This window comes from Cryptomeria japonica, chromosome 7, assembly GCF_030272615.1.
Source record: "Cryptomeria japonica chromosome 7, Sugi_1.0, whole genome shotgun sequence".
NCBI lineage: Eukaryota > Viridiplantae > Streptophyta > Pinopsida > Cupressales > Cupressaceae > Cryptomeria > Cryptomeria japonica.
The window spans coordinates 396,548,834-396,559,765 of NC_081411.1; the positions used below are offsets into that span (position 1 = coordinate 396,548,834).

At 36.2% G+C, this 10,932-nt stretch overlaps 1 long non-coding RNA gene across 1 annotated transcript; it reads left to right on the forward strand.

Annotated features, from left to right (window-relative positions):
* Window positions 1-8,465: 8,465 nt before the first annotated feature.
* Window positions 8,466-10,669, forward strand: LOC131033993 (uncharacterized). The gene is made up of 3 exons (XR_009358511.1): window positions 8,466-8,567; window positions 8,730-8,839; window positions 10,558-10,669. It is a non-coding gene; the product is annotated as an uncharacterized LOC131033993 (long non-coding RNA).
* Window positions 10,670-10,932: the final 263 nt, after the last annotated feature.

Below are 10,932 nucleotides of genomic sequence, written 5' to 3' on the forward strand. Positions count from 1 at the left end.
TCTATTTTCTCTCAAGCATTTTTATCTATTGTAAAACCAACGACCAGGCATATTACCAATTTCACAGGAACACCCTTCAATAGGATATTACTTTCCAAATCACTCCTCTTGGCATAAACATTGCTTGTTTTTTTCTAAACAACATACATATAGCCATAGATGACACACTCGTCGAAAACTTGGCGAGTGACAAAAACTCGCCAAGTTTTTGGACCTTGCGAGTAGTAATGACTTCTACTCACCGAGTTTTTGGCGAGTTTTTGCCAAAAACTCGCCGAGTTTTAAACAAAAACTCGCCCGCGTTAGCCTAATAGCCGAAAATGGCAAAAAATATAGTCATTTTTTGTTTTTCGGTATGGTTTTGGGCTGAGAAGGGGGAAACTCACTTAGAAGGGCTTGCAAGGTGATTTGGAGTGATTATTGGGTGATTCCAAGTGGATTTGAAGGGGATTTGAAGGGAAAATCAGATTCCCAATTATGTTTTTTAATTTTTTTTCTATGCTTTTTTAAAACAATTTGTTTATTTTTTGTTGCATTTAGATTGATTACAAATGATTCCTAGCTAGTCTAAATCATTCCTAGGTAGTCTAAATCATTTCTAAGTTATTTACACAAGATTTAACACAAGTTTTGTTGAATTTTCACAATTTTTTTGAAGAATCTAGTTTTCAAAAAAAAATTCAAACCCTATTTTTTTTTTTTAAAAACTTCGAATGATGTCTAAATTTATTTAAACTAATGTAGATAGTTTGCTTAGTGCTAAATTGTTTAACTAAAATGTTAAATTTTTTTTTCACTTTGTATGTGTAGGTTAAGTAAGCATTAATCATGGCAAGGGAGCAATGGCCATTAGATCCATGCCCATCTAGATATATAGGCACCCGTCCTAGAGGTGCTAGAGATGGGGCATGGAGGTATGCCTATGAGGGACCCGATCCTGGGTCAATTATATGCATAAAGTGTGAGAGAATATTTCATGGAGGCATCAACCGCCTCAAATACCACCTTGCAGGAATAGATAGGCATGATGCTAGAGCATGCCCTGGGACCAATGAAGAAATAAAAAGACAAATGAATGCCCTACTTGCAGCTGGGGAAGAGAAGAAATTGGAAAGGGAGAGGGCAAAGCTAGCCATGAGATCAGCCATAGCTGAATCTCAAGGTGTTTCTATTGACCTGAAGAGGAAGAAGAAGCACTTGAGGGCATAGTGGGCTCTCGGCGTGGCCCACGTATCTGCAAACCCACCATCACCTCGCCCATTGCTTATGCTTCCTCTAGTAGAGTACCTGGCACTGTTCCACATCCATCACAACGATCAGGGTCGATAGGTGATTATTTTGTGCCCAGGAACACACCTGGAGCACAACCATCATTAGAGGCCACTGGATGGAATAAGGAGGTACATGAGAAAACTGACATTGCAGTTGCTGATTTTTGGTACTTCAACAACATTGCATTCAATGTGGCAGAGAATGCTTATTGGCTGAATTTGGTGACTGCTATGACAGTTTCAAGAAAGGGGTGCAAGGCCCCTTCTCGCAGGGATTTGAGTGGGAGGTTAGTAAATTACTACATAGTCCACTTGATTTCATTTTTAATTATTTTTTAGATTTCTTGTTTATTAAATCAAAATTGTGTACTAAGACCAAATTTCACTTTGCACTTACAGGTTGCTCACAAATGCAGCTACTAGGGCAAGAGAAGTGATGGAGGATCAAAAAATTGAATGGGCAAATTATGGCTGCACCATTCTTTCTGATGGGTGGACAGATGGCAAGAACTGCACCATCATCAATTTTTTGGTCACTTGCAAGGACAATGTAGTGTTCTTGAAATCTATTGATGCCTCCAACAAGGTGAAAAATGCAGAAACATTGGCTGGAATGTTGGAACATGTCCTCATGGAGGTGGGGGTAGAGAATGTGGTGCAAATCATCACAGATAATGCAGCAGCATATGTGTCAGCAGGTAGAATCCTTTTGAATTATCACCTTTAAGCATTAGCAATATTCTCATTTGTTGTGGGCTTTGTTTTACTTGGTTGCATATTTCTTAAGAATAAATTCTTCTTTTGCAGGAAGAATCCTCCAAGAGAGGCACCCCACTCTTTTTTGGACACCTTGTGCAGCACATGTCCTTGACCTTCTTTTGGAGGACATAGGAAAACTTGAGTGGGTGACTCCAGTTGTGGAAGATGCAAGGAGGATCACCAAATATATTTACAATCACCCTTAGGTCCTAAATTTGATGAGACAACACACGCAAGGGAAAGATTTGGTGAGAGCTGGTGTCACAAGGTTTGCAACGATTTTCTTGACGTTGCAAAGCATTCTTGCTGAATTGACTTCTTTGAAACAAATGTTTGTGAGTGGAGAATGGCTTAACTCACCTTATTCAAAGAAGCCTAAAGGAGAGGTTGTCGCATGCATAGTCTTCGACAGCCAATTTGCACAAAAGGCTACAGAGATTGTGAAGGTTGTTACTAACTTACTTCAAAACTTTAATTTTTAAATTTTAGTTATTCTTGATTCAAGTCTCTCATTACTAATTTGTAACTTCATTATTTAAATTTTGATCTTTTTGTAATTTGTATTTTTCAATTGTAGGTGTCAGAGCCCTTGGTTCGAGTTCTTCGCTTAGTGGATGGGGATAAAACCCCAATGGGATATCTTTATGAGGCCATGGATAGGGCCAAGGAGTCTATCAAAAATTACTACAAGGGGGAGAGGCTCAAATTTGATCCCATTTGGGAAATTGTTGATAGGAGGTGGAACAATTAGCTCCACCAACCCATTTGTGCAGCAGGGTACTTCCTCAACCCTCATTTTAGGTTCGGGGGTTCTTACTCAGATCCGAATGGAGAAGTCATGGAGGGCCTCGGTACATGCATTGAGAGGATGGTACCTAATGTTGAGGAGAGAGACCTCATTGTGAGTGAGCTCCAAAATTATGAGGGAGGCAGGGTTAAGCTATTCTCTTCAGAGCTGGCTAGGAGAGGAAGAACCACTCAAACCCCAGGTATAACATTTGCCATTTGGATTTTGGAATCTAAACACTAAAATGATTGATAAATTATGTTTTCTCTTTTCTCTTTGCTTTCTAACTTTTCCATTTTATTTATTTTGCAGATGCTTGGTGGCAAAATTGGGGTGGAAACACCCCACATCTCAAAAAATTTGCCCTCAGAGTCTTATGTCAGCCTTGCAATTCATCCAATTGTGAGCGCAGTTGGAGCTTGTTTGAAGCAATCCACACGAAGAAGAGGAGCAAGTTAGCACAGAAACGGCTCAATGACCTTGTCTACGTGCAATATAATCTTCGATTGCACGTAAAGAAGGTAGAGGAACTAGAAGGTGGTCCAATTGACTTGGATGATATAGATCCTTACAGTGATTGGACATCACAGGAGCAGCCTCCATTGTTTTCCAACACTGACATCACTAATTTGGAGAGGCAAGCTATGGAGGAGGGGGGTGGATTGGGTTTCAAGCTGGATGACATTGAGGAGGATGAGGATGAGGATGAGGAGTCATTGCCAGCGCTAGAGGCAGGTGGAGACATAGCTTCATCCAGGATGGAGGATGAGTCTCAATCAACCATACCGAGCGAGGAGGCACAGTCACGCCTAGTCCCACAGCATACTTATACGACTAGACAGTCTAGACCCTCTAGTTCTACCTCTCCCCATGTTTTTGCTAGAGCTGGGAAGAGGAAGTTGTAATTGTAATTTGTAATGATGTATTTACTTTTGTTTTTACAAAAACTATTTAGTAATTTACTATTTTGCTTCCAGGCTTCTAGCCATCAACATTCCTCATGAGGATGCGATTTTGTAGACACTGTGCATTTAAATATATCTAGAATCAGCTTGTTTCTTTTGTGTTATCATTTATTGACTCATTGGATGCATCTTCTCATTAAATTTTGCAAAAAAAATGCATTTTTTACTAAGTTTAAGCGTGTTTTTAAGTTGCCGAGTTTTTCGCAGAGTTTTTCCGAGTTTTTCCCAAGTTTTCGCCGAGTTTTTTTCCCAAGGGCTTGGCGAGTCAAGCCGAGTTGCGAGTAGTTCAACTATGCATATAGCAATGTTATCTCTTAGAAGTTTGCTTGCATATGCAAAATAACATTTAGTTGCATTATGTTTTGTAAGCTATGCATTCAACACTTAATTACTTTCACCTTAAAACATTCATTCACAAACACCCATATATATAAAATTTGGTTGATTTCTCCCCTTATTGTAGTTCCAACTTGATGATTATTTGTTTCCTTCTCATAATGGTGTATTGCATATTATATATAAACTACCAGACAAAAGCTGTACCATTATGATTTGTGCAGTTTTTAGATGCATGGTTTCTTTTCCACCCATGAATTTAAGCTAATGTATTCCGAATTGTAGGTTTTTAAGAAAAATCTTCAAAAGCACTTACCACAAGCATCATGACATATTGCATCTATCTCTCACCTTTTAAGATGACTATGCATCTAAAGAATTCCTGACAAAAAACAAATGGCTCTGAAATGAGATTGGAATCTAAAAAGCATGATAATGTTTCATACACGGTCCATGAGGCTTAATGACTGGATATTGATTAATTAGAATTACTAAAAGTAAATAATTTTTGTCTATTGCAATCTATTTTAATTTTTCAATAAGTAAAGTGGTCAATGGGATTTTACTTTTAGGTTAAAATATTCATGCAAAGTACACACACTATTGATAAACTTAGTTGATTTCTCATCTTATTACAATTCCGATTTATTAATTAATTAATCTCCTTCTCATTATGGTGTATTGCAAATCTAAATCTATCAAATTGTCTCAAGATAATAGTATGTCGCAAATAATCTCTAACAAAAAATATATAGCTGTGAAATCAAATTGGAATATAAAAAGCTCATGGTTTCATATGTGGCCCATGAAGCTTAAAGATTGGACACCATTTAATTAGAAATACTAAAAATAAATAAATGGTTTCTATTGGATTCTATTTTAAATAAGTCAAATGGTCAAATTGAATAAATATTTTTGACTACACTCATGCAAAGAACACGTCATTAGAAAATTTGGTTCATTTCTCTCCTTATTGCAGTTCTGATTTATTGATTACTTGATCTTGTCATTATGATTTATTGCATATTCTTTTCTAAGGATAATAATACATCATATTTTTTATAATCTTGCTTACCAACTACCACCCAAGAGTCGCACCAGTTTGCTTTGTGCAGTATTGAATGCATCATCACAATTTCACCCATGAATTTAAGCTAAATTTAAGCTTCTTTTAAGAGGTTTATAAAAGTGGTCACTAAAATCCTAATGAGAGGTTGCACCTACCATTAATTTTTAGATGATCTTGCATCCAATGTGTTATAAGAGAAAATTAATGGTTATAAAATCAAACTGGAATATAAAAAGCACAAGAAGGTTTCATAAGTGTTAAGTTTCACCAACAAGCTTAAAGATTAAGTATGACATCACTTCCCCCTAGGATAAAAAGTGAATTTGGCAACGTCTTACTCATGTCCATTTTTTGTCTGTACTCAAATTCTCAAAGACATTGAGTAGCAAGTACATAAATTGGGTAAACTGCCAACTTTATTGATTTCAACTAGTTAGGGAAGTGAATAGAAAGGGGGCAAATGATTGCTTTGGGAAAGGTTGAGAGTTTTTTTATTTTTATGGTTCTTTGCACCATTCATTGTCTTATCCTAAGAACATTGTTTGATCCCTTTTCCTCAATATAAAGATTAAAGTTTGGCATGTAGGATCTGCATTGCCTACATAGGTTTGTGACCAAAGGTCCAAAGATATGGACTGATCTATAGTGCCTCCAAAGCTTCTACTCAAAAGAATCTTCTCACCACTCAAAGACTACGCCAACTTTGGTTCTCATTGTATCTTTAAATTCATTACCTTCCACTTAAATGATGAAGATAACACAATTTTCAAGAATTTCTAGAATGAGTTAGAAACCAACAATATTACTACAATGCATGTAGCAAAGACATACAAAAGTATCTTCTCTCCACTCGAAGACCATGCAAGCTTTGATTCTCATAGTAGCTTTAAATTTTGTATCTTCAACTTAAATAATAAAGATGGCACAGTGTTGAAGAATCTCTATTGTGAGTTTGAAAATAACAACAATATTACTGCAATGCATGTAGCAAAAGCATTCTATTAGTTCTAGCAGGAGGTGTAAGCTGAAATATTATTCAATTTGGATAGAAGCTTTGACGAACTTCCAATAGCTACAACATGAAAAAAATGGTTGCATTTAAACTTATTCCATATTAGGTTTGCCATGTAACAAGAATATGAATTCAATATTAGAGGTATTAATTTAACACGATCCCAAAAATTGACTCTTAAGTGCTTCTATAACATGCAACGTAGAAGCACATGAACACTTTCACAGAACGCATCAAAGAAATTATGGCCTTAGGTGCATCCACAAAATAGAAAAAGTACAGCATGAGAATACACAAAATTGATTTCTTAAAAGTGGCTTTTCAACTCCAAAAAAAATGGATTGCAATCAAAGTTGTCTTAATATTACTTTATTCCTTTGGTTCAAGTCAAAGAATTGCAGAACAGTAGTGTAATATTTGGAACTCAGGTTGAGTTGATTATTGACTCCATCTAACATGGATCCATTTACTATGGTTTTAATGAGTTCAACACGGTGATAAACAGTGATGAAAGGGTAACCAATATTTACTTTCTGCAAATGATTTCTATTTGTCATCACAATACACAGTTGTATTTTTTCTGTGATGTGGACTATTTAGATGATGTCCCATGAAACACGATGATGGTGCAAATGTTTACCAAATTATTTTATGATAATTTAAGTCTTTGGAAACCTTCAAACAAATGAAATTGCTAGGCATTGAAGTAAAAATTTAACTCTTGCCAACATTCTTGCCCACGTGTGTATGAGATTGGAGTTTTAAAATAGTGTATGAATATCACCAAAGCGATACAGAAGTTGGGACTGTTATCAATAAAGCCTGCACCCTCTGCTAAAGCTGTGAACTTCAGCTACCTATTGAAACATGGGAACACTTCGAGGTTGTGGGTAACCTGAAGACTGAAGTGGACCTCCAGAGCAAGCTGGTTCTTTCTAACTGGCATTCACCTAAACCTAACGATCTTGAGAAAAGAGTAGAAGGAGAACATAAAATGAAACTACTAACTAACAGGTGATACACCAAAATGGATACCAGAAAAACTTGGACAAATTGATTAACACACGAAATAACCAGTAATAAAAGGAAACCTTGCACAAATCAGAAAATTCATAACCACTGCATCAACACTTCATAAGGAGGCTGTAAAAATAATAATCTTAGCAGGAGAAAAGAAGCTTTCTCACAAACTGAGGTCAATCTTACAACTAGCACAACCTATGACCTGCAAATAATTAGAAAAACTCTTGCATAAAGGTGCTAACAGCAACACAATCACAAGGATGAAACATATCACTTGAAACTCCATTAGGACTAAGCACACAAAAACAAGAAATCTGAGAAGGCAAATCATGTATTACTGTCAAAAGGTGTTACAAAGCTTATCAAAACTGTTCTGAAAACTAGTTACAAACTCCTTCCTTTCTGCAGAGAGAACTCAAAAAATTACAGTCTGCCAGAAGCAAAAGGTCAGAACCCCTGAAATAATGAAGTCTTGCAGTATCTATGCTTTCCAAAAAGCAGATAATGAATAAAACAATCCACCTCCTCTTGGGCGAGCAGAAACAAGAACCCCACTTCAAAAGACCTGAAACAGGTCTGAAAGGGAGAAACCTGGGCCAAAAGTCAAGCCAACCCATGCTGCAACCATAAAAGAACCTAAATGCATCATAAATGGCCTCAAAATATCACTGACATGCCTGCAAGCCTTCATAAATGTAAAAAATATCCCCTTGACTTCTAATAAATGAAAATAAGATAAATATCTCATAAAGTGATTTATAACCTATCACTTTATTAAATATTTGTATTATTTCATTTTTACATTTTTAAGTCAATATTAATAAATCCAAATAATAAACTATTTAATAAAGTGAGTATCAATTAAATCACTTTAATAGATAATTTATTATTTCATTTAATAATAACCTATGAAAAATATTTAATAAGTTATTTTTATGTATCACTTAATTAACATTAATTAGATGCTAATGTTTATTTAGTGGTAAATAAAAATCACTTATTAAATATTTTCTACATTATAAAAGTTATCAAGTGATAAAAAAGAAAATCAATTAATAAATATTTCCTAACATTATGAGAGTATCAAGTGATAAAATCACCCCCAAGGCTTTCATGGAGAAATAGAGAGGAAATAGAAAAATAAAATAGAAGGCAAAAAGCCTTAGACTATTCGATGGATATTTTAGGGAAAAAGAACCCTAAAATGCTTCATTTCTTCCTCATTTGATATTTTTTATTAGCTGGAAACTTCTGCCTAGGCACCGCCATGGGGTTTGGAAGAATTTGCACCATTTGGTCGATTCACTGAGTATTTGCCATGAGATTTTCCTGTGAAAAATGCGTGGTAAGCTATAGAACTGGAAATCCGACCTCCATTTTTTCGATTTCAAGGCAAATTTGGGCCTACATAGCCGCTGCTTTGACTGATCCTTTCCATATTCTGTCGCTTTTGTTCTTATATCTGCTTTTTGGCTGCCATGTCATGGCTTTCTGGAAAAATTCGAAGGTTTCTGAAAGAAATTGCAGGCCGTCAAAAAGCATTCACATTTTGTAGGTTAGAAAGGGCATTTTCTGGAAATGCCTTGCAAAGTTTTACACCATTAATGGCCACTTCAGGTGCACATTCTTCTACGCACAAAACAATTTGATTTTTTTTTAAAAGCATTTTGCTTGAAAGAAAAATACTGTGAAAAAATTGTTGCTTGTTGTGATTATATTTCTATCCGAACTCCATGATGCCTTGACTGCGATTTTAATGTATCAACGCCTTACTGTTTTGTCCTCTCTCTGCCTTGCTTCTAGTGATGAATTTATGTCTTCAACAGTAGCATATCCCTGCAAATTCTTTTTTCGCCATTCTAAAACTAAGGACTGCATCAATATGTTTTCTGACTGTTAACAAGACAAGCATATGCCGCGATTTAGTGTTTCATCCCTGGCGACTATTATACCCCTTATTCTTCGTGCAGTTGGCATGCTACTTTGTTGATAAAAAGGTGTTCATGAAATAATTGTGATAGTCATTCAAAAATTCTGGAAAGGTCTTTCTTATTCAGATCATTGTACACCTGCCCTTTCTGCTTATTGGGATATTTGTCATCTATATGGAACACCATTAGTCTTTTTGACTTTATTTATGGCAGACCTTCATGCCCATTCTACTATCCTTGCTATTTGTTCTAATTCCCTTGGCTGTAGGTCTGTATTATGCCTTCGTGACAGTCTTCAGTTTACCACTGCATTAGGCATTTCTTTGTGTAATCTTTGAGGCCACCATACTTCTTGGCACTATGAAGGGTTTAAAAATGCTCCTGGGTCTGATCTTCCTCTAAAACCTTGCCCAGTGCATGCTGATTGCTTGCTGGAATACGCTCAATTCACTGTCCATTTCTGCTTGATGGACTGTCTTTATAACCCACATAGTGACTGCCTCATGAATTGGGGACTCCTTGGACTGAGACTGATTTGACAGTGAACTCTTCCACCAACTATTATGTCTCCATATCAACACTGTATTTGGAGTTGTCTATTGCTACTTAGCATAGGTACTTTGGCATTGTAATTATTCAACTCAAACAAACTCTCCTCTTAGTGCTTTGTCTCTCAGATCTGCTCACTTTAAAGTCACTTTATGACTGATTATTAACAGTGGATGCTTACTGTTTTGTCATTCTTCAACTACCCTGACACTTTGATTCTTGATTATTGTGGCATGGAGTGTGTAGACTGTCCTTTGAAGGCTGCCTATACCTTTGATCAAAATACTACGGTGCTCTCTTGTGTACACAGTCATGATCACATATAGGGCTGCTAATATTATCACTGTTATTGCTCCATTTGACTGCTACAAATCTGCAAACTGATCACTGTTTTGATTTGAGACAAGGCTCTATGAATGAGAGACTTTTGTCAATGCAAAACAGGTTGTGTGTTTAGAATATCTTAGTTGATGACACTCTTATCACTGCTTTTCTTAAAAATGGATTCTTCTCTTGACTGAAACATTATCACTACTTGGCTTTTCATACGTCAGCATGCTGAGCTCAACCCTTGTGGAAGCCCATTTTACCCCACATGCTTAAATAATTACATTGAATGAAGTAATCAGTAGTGAAAGCTCACTTGTATCAACACATTGAACAAACTGTTAGAAATAATATGCTTATGAATGATGATTTTATGATTCTCTTGGACACCTAAAATATGCATCTCCTTTCAGCACACATCAAGACTGACTTATACATGTATAAGTGAATGCTCATGGATAGTGTATGCCCTTTCATTGCTTAGAACACAGTTCTAACTCATTGCCTATTGAATCATGCAAGAAACAGGAGCACTGAAGACCTGGGAAGCAAGGAGGAGCAGGACAACACCGGCAAATTTATGGATCAGCCAACAAGCGCCAGTCATTCAGGCAATGACTGGTCACCCTCTAGACACGCATTTTTAGCATTTACTTATTCATGTATAATTTAGCTTTCATGTGCATCATGCATATTGAATTGAACATGGTCAGTCTCATGGCTTATTGTGTGAGACATGCATTCTATCATTTTAATAAAGATTGCATTTCTTCAGAAAGGGCTTGCCTAATCTTTCTATGTTTCGTATATTTATATCAATGAAATGATTTCACTTTGCAATCTTTGATGTCTGCATTCTTTTGAGGTTATTTCATTTGTACTGAAATGCAACATAGAGAGGCC